Genomic DNA, 12,448 nt, shown 5'->3' with positions numbered 1-12,448 from the left:
TTCTAAGGGAAAAGTATGGGAAATATGTCTGGGTAATAAGCAAAGCTCTACCTCCAGTTTGTTTCTACATTATGATCAGAGATAAATGTAAACAAAACATTGGTTGCCTTTTTTTATCGTGCTTTTTAGCATGTTTAGGAAATGCATGATATAAAATCACCTTTAATATATGTGCCTGTTTTAGTTTAGGGTACTGTAGTACATGCATTAAGTGTTCTGTACATTAAAGGGTAGTTTGTTAACAGTACTACGTACAAGGGAAGGTTTTAAAAGTCTGAATATACATGTTGAATAAATAGGTAAATATGGTGTCACTACTTCGCGGATTTTCACCTATCGCGGCCGCGACTGGAACCTATCTACCGCGATAAACGAGGGTTCACTGTATATATATACATACACACAGTAGGGTCCTGAATTATGCGAGAATTTGGTCGATGAATGACCTCGTATAAATGGAAAATCGCAGATTTCGAAACACAACTAAAAGAAATAATTACATTTGGCTATGGCAACCGGCAACTTGCTTATTCAAACGTGTTTACTACCCTTTTCCATTACAGTGATACCTCGGTACTCGACCATAATCCGTTCGAGATCCGTGTTCGACCTCCGATTTGTTCGAGTACCGAATTTTTTTTCCCCATAAGAAATAATGGTATATATTCTATTCCGTTCCCAAGCACTCGAACAGGCCCAAAATATTAATAAAACGTGTACCTAAACAACAATAATTATCTAAATGTGTATGAAATTGGTCAGAAAATCCTATAAAACAATTTTAAACCATTTACTGTACTAAAATAAAACAATTTTAAACCATTTTCTGTACTGTAGTGAACATACCTTTGAGCAGCGGTTCGATGGCATACAGGGATGGATGTGGAGAGGATGGAAGGGGGAGGTTACTGCTTGGAAGGAGAGTCCCCTTCCATGATGTGGCGGGGTAGTTCTCCTTCAGGAGTTGTTTCTCTCTCCAATGAAAGGGTGGGCAGATCTATTTCAGGGGTTTCTTCTCTTCTTTGTCTCTTCTTTGGAGGAGAAACAGGCTTTGATGTAGCAGCTTTCTTTTCTTTTGTGAAAAACTGGTCTATTGTTAATTGTTTCTTCCTCCTCTGCAGTATTCTTCGAAAATGATACATGACACTATCATTAAACATATGCACTGCCCGGTTTGCTACTGCAATTTCTGGGTGGTATTTTTCAGCAAAAGCCTGCACATCTGCCCACTTGGAACAAATTTCATTGATGAGAGAACTTGGAACATCCTCCCTTACCTCATCCTCTTCTGAAGATTCCTGCTCCACAATCAGATCCTGCTGCTGTTGTTGTTGCAGGTGCAACAATTCCTCCACAGTCAACTCGGTAGAATGGCTTTCTACAAGCTCATCAATATCATCCTTGTCGACCTCAAGCCCCAAACTCCTGCCCATGACAACAATTTCCTCAACGACATCAGTGTCATCAGAAATTACAGGGGTAGCAGTGCTTGGACCCGCCTCTGGTTGGAAACCTTCAAACTCCCTCTCTGTGACACATGATGGCCACAGCTTACGCCAGGCAGAGTTCAATGTCCTATAGGTCACACCTCGCCAAGCTTGGTCAATCATGTTAACAGAGTTGAGGATGCTGAAGTGTTCCTTCCAGAATTCCTTTAGGGTCAACTTCGTGTCACTGGTCACTTCAAAACACTTTCTGAAAAGGGCCTTGGTATAGAGTTTTTTGAAGTTTGAAATGACCTGTTGGTCCATGGGCTGGAGTATGGGAGTAGTATTGGGGGGCAAGAATTTGATTTTGATAAAGCTGTATTCTTCTTTCAAGTCATCCTCGAGACCTGGAGGATGTGCAGGAGCATTGTCCATAACCAGAAGACATTTCATTGGCAAGCTCTTTTCAATGAGGTAAGCCTTAACCTGGGGGGCAAACACTTCGTTTATCCACTCAGTAAAGAATTGTCTTGTGACCCAAGATTTAGTGTTCGAGCGCCACATAACTGGTAGTGCACTTTTACAAATATTATTTCGTTTGAACACCCGGGGGTTGTCCGAGTGGTACACTAACAAGGGTTTGATCTTGCAATCGCCACTTGCATTTGCACACAGCAACAATGTTAGCCTATCTTTCATTGGCTTGTGACCTGGCATCTTCGTCTCGTCCTTGGTAATGTACGTATTGGCTGGCATTTTCTTCCAAAATAACCCAGTCTCATCACAATTAAAGACTTGTTGTGCGATCAAATTTTGTTCATTTATGTACCGATCGAATTCCCCCACGTATTTATCGGCTGCAATTTGATCCGAACTAGCTGCCTCCCCATGCCTAGTAACACGATGAATACCTGTTCTATTACGAAACTTTTCAAACCAACCCCTGCTCGCTTTAAATGTAAATGAATCACTTTCACTGGTACTCGGACTTTTCTTCACTAATTCTTCATAGATATGCAACGCTTTTTCACAAATGAACGCTTCACTAACACTTTCCCCGGCCAACTGTTTTTCTTTAATAAATATTAAAAGCAACTTTTCCATCTCCTCAATCACTTGTGGCCTTTGCTTAGTTACCGCCGTAACTCCCGTTGCAACATTCGCCTTCTTAATCATTTCTTTATGCTTTAAAAACGTAGAAATGGTCGACTTCGCCATTCCGTATTCTACCGCTAAATCGGACACTCGTACACCATTCTCATATTTCGCTATAATTTCCTTCTTCAACTCGATCGTTGTTCGCACTGTTTTCCTCTTCTCCTTCCCCTTAACACTCATTACTTTCTTGGGACTCATTATGAAAGCTAAAAAAGCAATTAAAAGCACTGAAAATCACTAAATCACAACGAATGCTGATCGCGCGTTGTCTGAGTGACGCTCTCGAGAGAACTGATGCTTCCCGAACAAGCGAGAGTGGCCGAGATGGCGCGATCATCACAAAGCCCATGCGGTCGTCACGTGTTCGGCTGGTCGAGTACCGAATTTTTGGTCGAGCACCGCAGCAAAAATTTCTCGAAAATTTTGGTCGAACTCCGAATTGTTCGAGTATAGAGTCGTTCGACTACCGAGGTATCACTGTACTTTCTTTGTACTGTATTGTATTTCTTTATAATATCAAATTGTTCTTATAAATAAATCAAACATTTAATATACTTTAAAGTTCTAATAACTTAAAAAATGGTTAAAATTGCAACCAGGATGGGTGTAAGCACTGTATATTTCCCGTTATAACACGACCCAAAATACAGACAAATTTTAATGTTTGTCATATCTATTGTTTAAGACAACTGGTGAATAGCAAAACCATCACTTTATAGACTAGCTTTTGTTGTATGATTGAAAATCCAAAATTATCAAAATACAGTAAAGGCGATTTTATATCATGCGTTTCCTAAACACGCCAAAAAGCACAATAGAAAACGACAACCAATGTTTTGTTTACGTTTATCTCTGATCATAACGAAGAAACAGACGCATTTACACATCTGTGTTTAGGTTAGTTTTTGCATCCACAGCAATTTTACCAATATTGATTATATGTTGATTTTGTTATTACCAATGCTCTACTTAATTTTTTTTCTAAGAACTTCCAAATAAATGAAGTGAATGCCATTTATATAATGTTTTTCTTTATGACGCCGCCTGAAACGGAAACCTTCCATTTGTTTACGCTCCATCTTCGATCATAATAAACAAACGAATGCATTAAACACACATGATCAAAGTGATAACTAATGATATTACAAACATTTAGTAAACATTATGTTATTACAAATATTTTACTTACCGTATCCATATAAATTCCTAAATTCGTAGCAAAGCTGGAAACCTTTTTTTTCCTTATGCGTTTAATCCACAATAGCAAACTGCCGCTAATGACAGAATGATAATTTACGGTAATTCTAAACTGTTACGAAAGATAATTGTCCTTTCCATATCCAAAATACTTTTCCTAACTTCAGTTAGGAAAACCATATGCAAAAATGGTAAAAGAAGAAAGTACTACGCCTATTTTTAAAGTCATCGAACAATTAGGTTACCGCTATTACATTCGATGTGAGAGAGAGAGAGAGAGAGAGAGAGAGAGATGGTTTTAAATGTACTAAACAATAAATATAGTTTATAACACATTGGTCCTTATGTACTATTAACTGTATTGATGGTTTGAATAAATTAAGAAATGGTGTAAACAATTCTTTGTTAAAGTATTCGTACACGCATATTCGTGGGAGCGGAAGCTAGACATCAGCTGATCTAATCACAGCCAAAAGTAAAACAAAAAGAAGTCAGCAATACTCGATTTTTAAAACACACCCGAAATTTAAAAACCCAAGTACATGTTTTATTATAGCGCAATTGACTATTTAAAGAGTAAAAATTTTCTGGAATAGAATGGTGTTTCCTAAAAAATAGTGGTTTGCTGACGAAATCAGATACCGTATTTTAAGCTATGATTGAAATGGATGTATACACGGTATAATTTTTTTGTTTTGTATTTAATTGACACTTTAAGAAAACCAGATTTTGGTTTCTTAATCTATTTGTAAGTATTGTATAACGAGAGAGAGAGAGAGAGAGAGAGAGAGAGAGAGAGAGAGAGAGAGAGAGAGAGAGAGAGAGAGAGAATCGGCTGTTGTAATCGAGTGCCGTGTTTTTGTTTCGAGTACCTCCTGAAGCGAGGAATTGATCGCCACAACTAACAATTGTCATGTTAATTTCATTCTTAAACTCAAGTTGCCATATGTTAACTAGGGTTTTATTTCTTACGGAGAGAGAGAGAGAGAGAAAGAGAGAGAGAGAGAGAGAGATTTGATGGCAGAAATTAGAGAGAGAGAGAGAGAGAGAGAGAGATAGAAAGAGAGAGAGAGAGAGAGATTTGATGGCAGAAATTAGAGAGAGAGAGAGAGAGAGAGAGAGAGAGAGAGAGAGAGAGAGAGAGAGAGAGAGAGATAGAAAGAGAGAGAGAGAGAGAGAGAGAGGATTTCTGCCATCATATTTCTCTCTCTCTCTCTCTCTCTCTCTCTCTCTCTCTCGAGAGAGAGAGAGAGAGATTTTTATTTTACCGTTTACTCTAGCAAACTAATCTTTGCAAATCAAATGTGTACTGTTTAAAATATGACAAAATATTGCCGACTCGTTACCGTAGTTTAGGCTATTCACTGCCGATAAACGAACCCAGTCTACTCGTGAAAACCTTGAACGCCCGGAGGGAAAAATAAGGCTTTTATATATACTGTACTAAACAAAAATAATGCTTTAATATACCATCATTAACACTACCATTACAATTATCGTAAGGTTGGAGAAAGATAATGATTGCCGAGAACGTAACCACAATTCTGTTTACATTTTGTCAGCTGGACTCGCACAGTTAACAGTTGATTTCATTGTTGATGTGGAATTTTATCCTTAAAAAGGCTATTCATTATGAAATTATGTTAATAAGATGTAATGTTAATATTGTTTTGTAAAATTTATTATAAATCACCGTATTTAGGGCTACTACCAATATGCTTAGAAAGACAATAGATTTGATACATTTTATAGTGCTTGACTCGCAGACTTTGAACAGTTTCGCAGATACAGAAAATTTATTTTTGAAAAATAGAGGTCGCATAAAAGGGGAATCGTATAATTCGAACACGCATAATTCGGGACCCTACTGTATATATACATACTAAAACAGTAAGAACTGATGGTCAAAATAGACATATCAAGATATCAGTAACGCTTACCAATATCATCCCACGGCACACGTTGCATCAGAGATGTCATTCTGCTGAATGTGAAAGTGAGATTTGGTTGACTATTTGTCACTTTATTGAATACCCTAAAGAAATGCTAAAAGTAAAGACTACATTTAACCATGAATGGACCACAAAATCTGGATTTATTTCTAAAAGCAGAAAAGGTGATTATTATGCAGTTTGCACAGTATCCCTTTGTGATATGGATATCGGTGGCACGGAAAAAAATTGCAGTTGAACGGCATGCAGCCTCAGATAAACATAAACTAACACTCATAGTACTGGCACATCATCAGTATTATCATATTTCTGTCCATCTCGATCATCTCAAGATGATAAAATAACGGCTGCAGAATTGTGTATCGTGCTGTGATGCATCATCAATCTTACAGAAGTGTTGATTGTGGAGTAAAAGTTGACAAAACGGATTTTGAGCGAAGCGAAAAATCTATTTTTGGGTGAGATAGCCATGGCGTCCTGATGGAAGGTTCCTTTTTGGTAGCTTCCTTGGGTATATAACTACTAGATATTCCCAGAGAATTTAACCACAGGATATCACAGAATTCTAACTTCTGGAGCGAGTATCCTAAAGGTTTCCCTTTTAAGACATCGTATATCAACAGGGGACGCATGTATTAACGCGCCACATAGCTATCTGCACCCAACATAGAGTTAACACTTCGATGTGTGGGGGCGGAGAATAGCTGGGGAGCCGTTCCACAGCTAATCTCGTCTGTGGCTACTTTTGGTACTCGAGACGTAAACAAACGGGCGCCATTGCTAGATGACGTCACGTCCGTCCTCATCCTGAAGCCAGTTGCTTGCCGATCACCATGATACAGCAGGACAGGGTGGGACCTGAAAAAACTGGACGAAGTAGCAGGGAGGGTCCATCAGGACGCCATGGCTATCTCACCCAAAAATAGATTTTTCGCTTCGCTCAAAATCCGTTTTTTGGGCTCAAGCCATGGCGTCCTGATGGAAGAATACCAGAGAATCAATGTATCGTGGTAGATTTTCCCCTTGTAGTGTAAGTGCCGAGGGCTTTGAACAGGATAGCATAGTAATCTCAATAGAGGAACCGTAGGGAAGAAAACTTCCTGCCCCCCTGGCAGTGAAGTTCCAACGGACCATGCTGAAGGTCAAAGTGGTCATCGAAGGGCTACCCACCTTGCTGGGAGAACATGAAGAACTCGGAGACAAGACTGAATGGTTGGTATTCATATAGGAACATTCTCAATAGCAGACAAGTGGTGGTTAGGCACTGTATGTGCAGAGAGAGAATCGTCTGGTCTCGAAGGCATGATGTAATTAAGTATTCGGGTAGGAATATTACATTGCAGAGGTGAGTATATAATAAGGATTCAATCCTTAGAATCTTCATCGTATATAAGAGGAAGGGGATAATAAAACTATGACAGTCATGTATTTCATAGTATAAGTAGGAGCGGATTGAGACGCACAAGTAATAAAATAGAAATTTTATTTCACAATTGCAGAATATGGTAATTAAATGCAATAGATATGTAAAGGTAATTTACAACAAATTATAATGTACATAGTAATGAAAGACTTGCTCTTGAATCTGAAAGAGAATTTCAAATTATTAGTAGGCACTCGTTCCAGAGGAACGTCAGTCTTTAAAAAGAAAACACATCATGCTCTAGGCATGCGGCACTCATGTGACGACTATGACATTTCACCTGGGAGAAGAACAGTTTATGAAAAAACACTAAGTGTCTTTGAAATCACTACGTATCACGCGAGGGTCAACATAGGCACCCGAGGAGTTAGAGTCCCAAGTAACTCACTGTTCTATGCAGAGTTCGGTGCAGGTTTCATAACACTACCTGCGGCTACCACAAAATGTTTGACTTCATGCACTTGTTTCCTATAATGTTTGAAGAAAACACGCGAGGATTTCCAGCCTGTGAAACTCTTAAGTCTTTCGAAATCCATACTCTGAAAGAAATTCAGAGACGATGCAACTTTTCTAGGATCGTGACCTGCGGGTGTACTGTCAGGATCCGCTCTGCGAATGAAGTAGGTGATTTTCGCTCTTAGTTGTTTCAGTGACAGGTCGCTGTCCGATGTTTCTCCTTTGAAGAGTTGGCCTCCACCAAAGTCAGAAGTTCTACGAAGATAGACCTCGAGGCTCTCTACTGGACATAGAGAGGCATCTTCTTTCAGGGGGCAGATTCTCCAAGGGCCCCATCTTTGGGTGGGTAGTTCGTTTTTGGCGAGAAACGTCGGATCCAGGAAGAGGGTAAGGTCTCCTGAATCTGTAAACAGAATGTGACCCTCGTCCCTTGATAATGCCACTATTTCGCTGACTCGGGCTCCTGAGGCAAGAGCAAAAAGAAAAATAACCTTTTGAGTCAGATCCTTGAGAGGGCACGAATCATTGTCCAAGTTGGAGGCAAAATGGAGCACCTTGTCCAGGGACCAGGAGATCGGTTTTGGTGGGGGTGCTGGGCGTAGACGAGCGCATGCCTTCGGCAGTTTATTGAAGATGTCGCTGGACAGATCAATCTGGAAGGCGTACATTAGTGGTCTAGTCAAGGCCGATTTGCAAGTAGAAATCGTGTTGGCTGCCAAGCCTTGTCCATGAAGGTGGATGAAGAAGGACATGCAAAAATCGATGGTGATTTCAGTAGGATTTTTTGCCTTGACGAATGAGACCCATTTTCTCCAGGATGATTCGTATTGCCGTCGTGTGGATTCGGTCTTGTATTCCTCGAGGAAGTCTAGACTCTTCTTCGATATCCCAAACCTTTTCTTCACGGCTAGGGAGAGAAAATCATGAGATGAAGGTCCCTGACTTTCAATGATGAAGCGAAGACAGTCAACTTCTGTACTTGCTGGGAGAGAACTGGGCCCGGAAGAGGGATCAGCGTGGGTTGTAGCTCCAGGACTAGGGGGTACCAGTTGCTCCGGGGCCACTTGAGAGCCACTAGGGCCGCTGTTCCTTTGAAGGTTCTCAGTTTGGAGAGGACTTTCAGTAGAAGGTTGGTGGGAGGGAACAGGTAGATTTTGGACCATCTGTTCCAATCCAGTGACATGGCGTCCACTGCTTCTGCCTTGGGGTCCTCGTACGGGGCCACATATCGAGGAAGTTGATTGTTGTCGCTCGTTGCGAAGAGATCGATCTGAAGTTCTGGGACTTGGTGAGAGATGAAGGAGAAGGATCTTGCGTCTAGAGACCATTCCGACTCTATCGGGCTTGTCCGAGATAGAGCGTCCGCCGTCACGTTGCGGAATCCTTGTAGGTGAACTGCAGACAGGTGCCATTTCTTCTTCTCTGCCAGACGGAAGATTGTCAGAAGCACCTGATTTATCTGGGGCGATCTTGAGCCTTGGCGATTGAGACATCGAACTACCACCGAGTTGTCTAGGGTTAGACGAATATGGATCGAGGGAGGCGGGGAGAGTTTCTTCAGAGTTAGAAGGACCGCCATGGCCTCCAAGATGTTGATGTGAAACGTCTTGAATAGGGGAGACCATGTTCCTTGAACCTTTCTTTGCTGGGAGTGACCTCCCCAACCCTCCAGCGAAGCGTCCGTGTGGATGTTGAGTGATGGAAGGTGGGTGTTGAAGAGGGATGGACCTTTTCAGGGCCTTTGCTTCCGACCACGGCTTTAGGAGTAACCGAAGTCTGTTTGGGAGCCGTCTCTTGGGGTCTCTTCGAGCGATGGATGCGGAAAGTCTCCAGACTCCCGCGGCATCCTTTAGCTGTGCACGTAACACTGGGTTTGTCACTGAGGCGAACTGTAGAGAGCCTAGAACTCGTTCCTGCTGACGTCTTGAGATCCGTTTGGATTTCAGCAGTCGCTTGACAGACCCTGCTATTTCCTTCCTTTTCTTCTGGGGGATGGAAAGGCGGTGTGACTGAAGGTTCCACTGGATTCCTAACCATTGGAACTTCTGAGCTGGAGAGAGGCGAGATTTCTTCGCGTTTATCTGGAATCCCAGGTGTTCTAGGAACTGGGTAACTTTGTTGCAGGATCTTAAACAATCCTCGGGCGATGGAGCCCAGACCAGCCAGTCGTCGAGGTAAGCCATCACCTGGACACCTCGGAGGCGAAGCTGTTGAACGATGGCGTCTGCCAGCTTTGTGAAGATTCAAGGGGCCACGTTGAGGCCGAAGGGCATGGCCCTGAAGGCGTAGCTTTTCCTTTGGAGTCAAAATCCTAGGTAGGAGGAAGCGTGGTGGTTCATTGGATCGTGCCAGTAGGCATCCGCCAGGTCTATGGAGACCGTGTAGGAACCTTGAGGCAGAAGGGTCCTTATCTGTTGAAGAGTCAGCATCTTGAACTTGTTGTTCGCTATGAACTTGTTGAGGGGGGATAAGTCTAGAATGACTCTGAGCTTGTCGGAGTCCTTCTTGGGGACGCAAAACAGTCTCCCTTGGAACCTGGTTGACTTTAACCTCCTTATCACCTTCTTGTTCAAGAGATCTAGGACATATTCTTCCAGAAGGGGGGTTGATTGTTGGAAGAATTGCTGGAAGGTTGGGGGTGGTTGAGTCCAACTCCAGCCTAGACCCTTCTTGACGATGCTGTGTGCCCAGGGATCGAAGGTCCAACGATCCTGGAATTGGCGGAGTCTTCCTCCCACCGGAAGCAATTCATTGCTTCTGGTGTCCCGAGGGTTTACTGCCTCGGCCGCTAGCTCCCCTTCCTCCTCTGCCTCTGGAGGGACGGCGAGATGCGTCTCTGCCTGCACCTCTGTTTGAGCCTCTACCTTTGGGACGAAAGGTAGTCGTCTGTTGCTCGAAAGCAGGGGTGAAAACCGGCGACTGTGACAAGACCGGTTGGGTGACCACCTGAAAGGTCTGCTGTGGCTGAGCGGCCACTTGGGGAGTAGCGGATCCCGGAAACTGCCGTCTCTGTTGACGTTGCTGGGGTTTCGGCTTGGAGGATTTCCTCTTAGGCTGAGGGCCGTCGTCCTGAGAGGATTTCCTCTTCTTCGACATGCCCCACTTGTGGAGAAGGTCCCTGTTCTCCGTGGCGGCCTTGTCGATGATCTCTTTCACAAGGGAAGAGGGAAAGAGGTGCTTACCCCAGATGTTGGAGGAAATCAGCCTCCGGGGTTCGTGTCTCACTGTGGCACTGGAGAACACGAATTCACGACAGGCTCTACGAGCCTTCATGAAGCTGTACAGGTCTTTAACTACAGTCACCAAATGCGTTTTGGCGAGCACCATGTAGTAGTCGGGGACTCTAGTGTCACCGGCCATGACGTCGAGCTGTACCTGGAGGGACATGGATGCGGCGAGCCTTTCCTTCGTGTCATGTTCCCGACGAAGGAGATGGTCATTAAGTTTCGGGAGGTCTTCGTTAAACTGACGTCCAGCAACGTCAGGTTCTAGTTTCCCTACCACGAAGGTATGCTGGACATCTTTCCAGTGTCGAACATCGGGGGGAGTAATCAGGGAGAAGGGTCTGCACTCCTCCAGTGCAGGGCAAGGTTTTCCTTCTTCCACTGCCTTGTGTACCGCAGCGAAGGCCTTTTCCGTGAAGGGGAGGATCGCATCGTCTGGTGCGACGTAGGTAGGGTGCTTCTTGCTCAACGCCGGAAGTTTTGAGCAGGTAAAACCCCTACTTTTGACAGTATTGGCCAGCATAGCCTGGGCCTTCGGGAGATCGAACACGATCACCTCCTTCGGTTCAGTCTCCTCTTTAGAGGCAGGTTCGGATCGAAATCGGACGTAACAGTCCGGATAAGCCTCAAAATTCGGGAAGAATTCCACTTCTTCCAGGGCAACCGAGCCGACCTTCTCACTGATGAAGATCCTGCCCGTTGTAATTGGCATGTGCTCGGCATACCTCCAGGGGTTGGTGTCCGAGCATGCCGGGATGTCCTTAACCGAAATCCTTTTCGGCTGCTTCGAACTTCCCATGGTCCTGATGTATTCGTGTGTCTCACGGAGTTTCTTGTCCATGAGAGCTTCGAGCATTCGGAACATCTCCTGGGCGCTGGATGGGATGGGGTCCGGGGTAGCGGAGGTAGACGGGAGTGATACATCCGTCAGTGTAGGAGTCGGTGTGGGGGAGGAAGGCGGAGCGACCTCCTGCTCTGACTCGGTGTATTCCACTTGGTCTTCCTCATAGTCCAGTTCTTCGGCCATGAGGTTCCTCTCCGTGTTCTCCGACACTTCCGACATACGTTCCACGTTGTCGGCATCCAGGCGGCACTCGTGCATGGACTGGGCCATGATTACATCGGGTTCCACCGTTATCTGGACGGTGGGGATCTGATCCTTGGGGACCACAGAGTCTGGGGATGCCTACGGGAAAAGCAAGGCCCTCAAGTCTTCGGAGGCAAGGTATGGTCCAGTGGCGTTCTTCTGGAAGCCACGCACCCACTTGCGTAGCTTCTCTCGAGAAGCGTCCCTAACCTCCGCTGAGGGAGGATTATTGAACGCCTCGACCAGGCGGTCCTTGCAGACCGTACAGTTCTGCGGGTCCCAAAACTTCAGATCGCCTTTCTTGTTGGCGCAAGGGGCGTGGGTCCTACACGCCGTGTGCCCATAGAAGTGCGGGCGCTTCACTCCACAGAAGCCGTGGTCGCACTTCACGTACTCCTCCTGTAAGAGAAAGAGAACGTGAGTATGGGGGAGTCATATTAATGACTTATATTCTAAAGTTAAATATTAAAGGGTTAATTTTTAACTTTATTTTAAGTGATATAAACATTGTGATGTTTTGAGAG

The sequence above is a fragment of the Palaemon carinicauda genome, chromosome 4, assembly GCF_036898095.1.
Source record: "Palaemon carinicauda isolate YSFRI2023 chromosome 4, ASM3689809v2, whole genome shotgun sequence".
Classification (NCBI taxonomy): domain Eukaryota; kingdom Metazoa; phylum Arthropoda; class Malacostraca; order Decapoda; family Palaemonidae; genus Palaemon; species Palaemon carinicauda.
Note: the sequence above shows the minus strand (reverse complement) of the source record.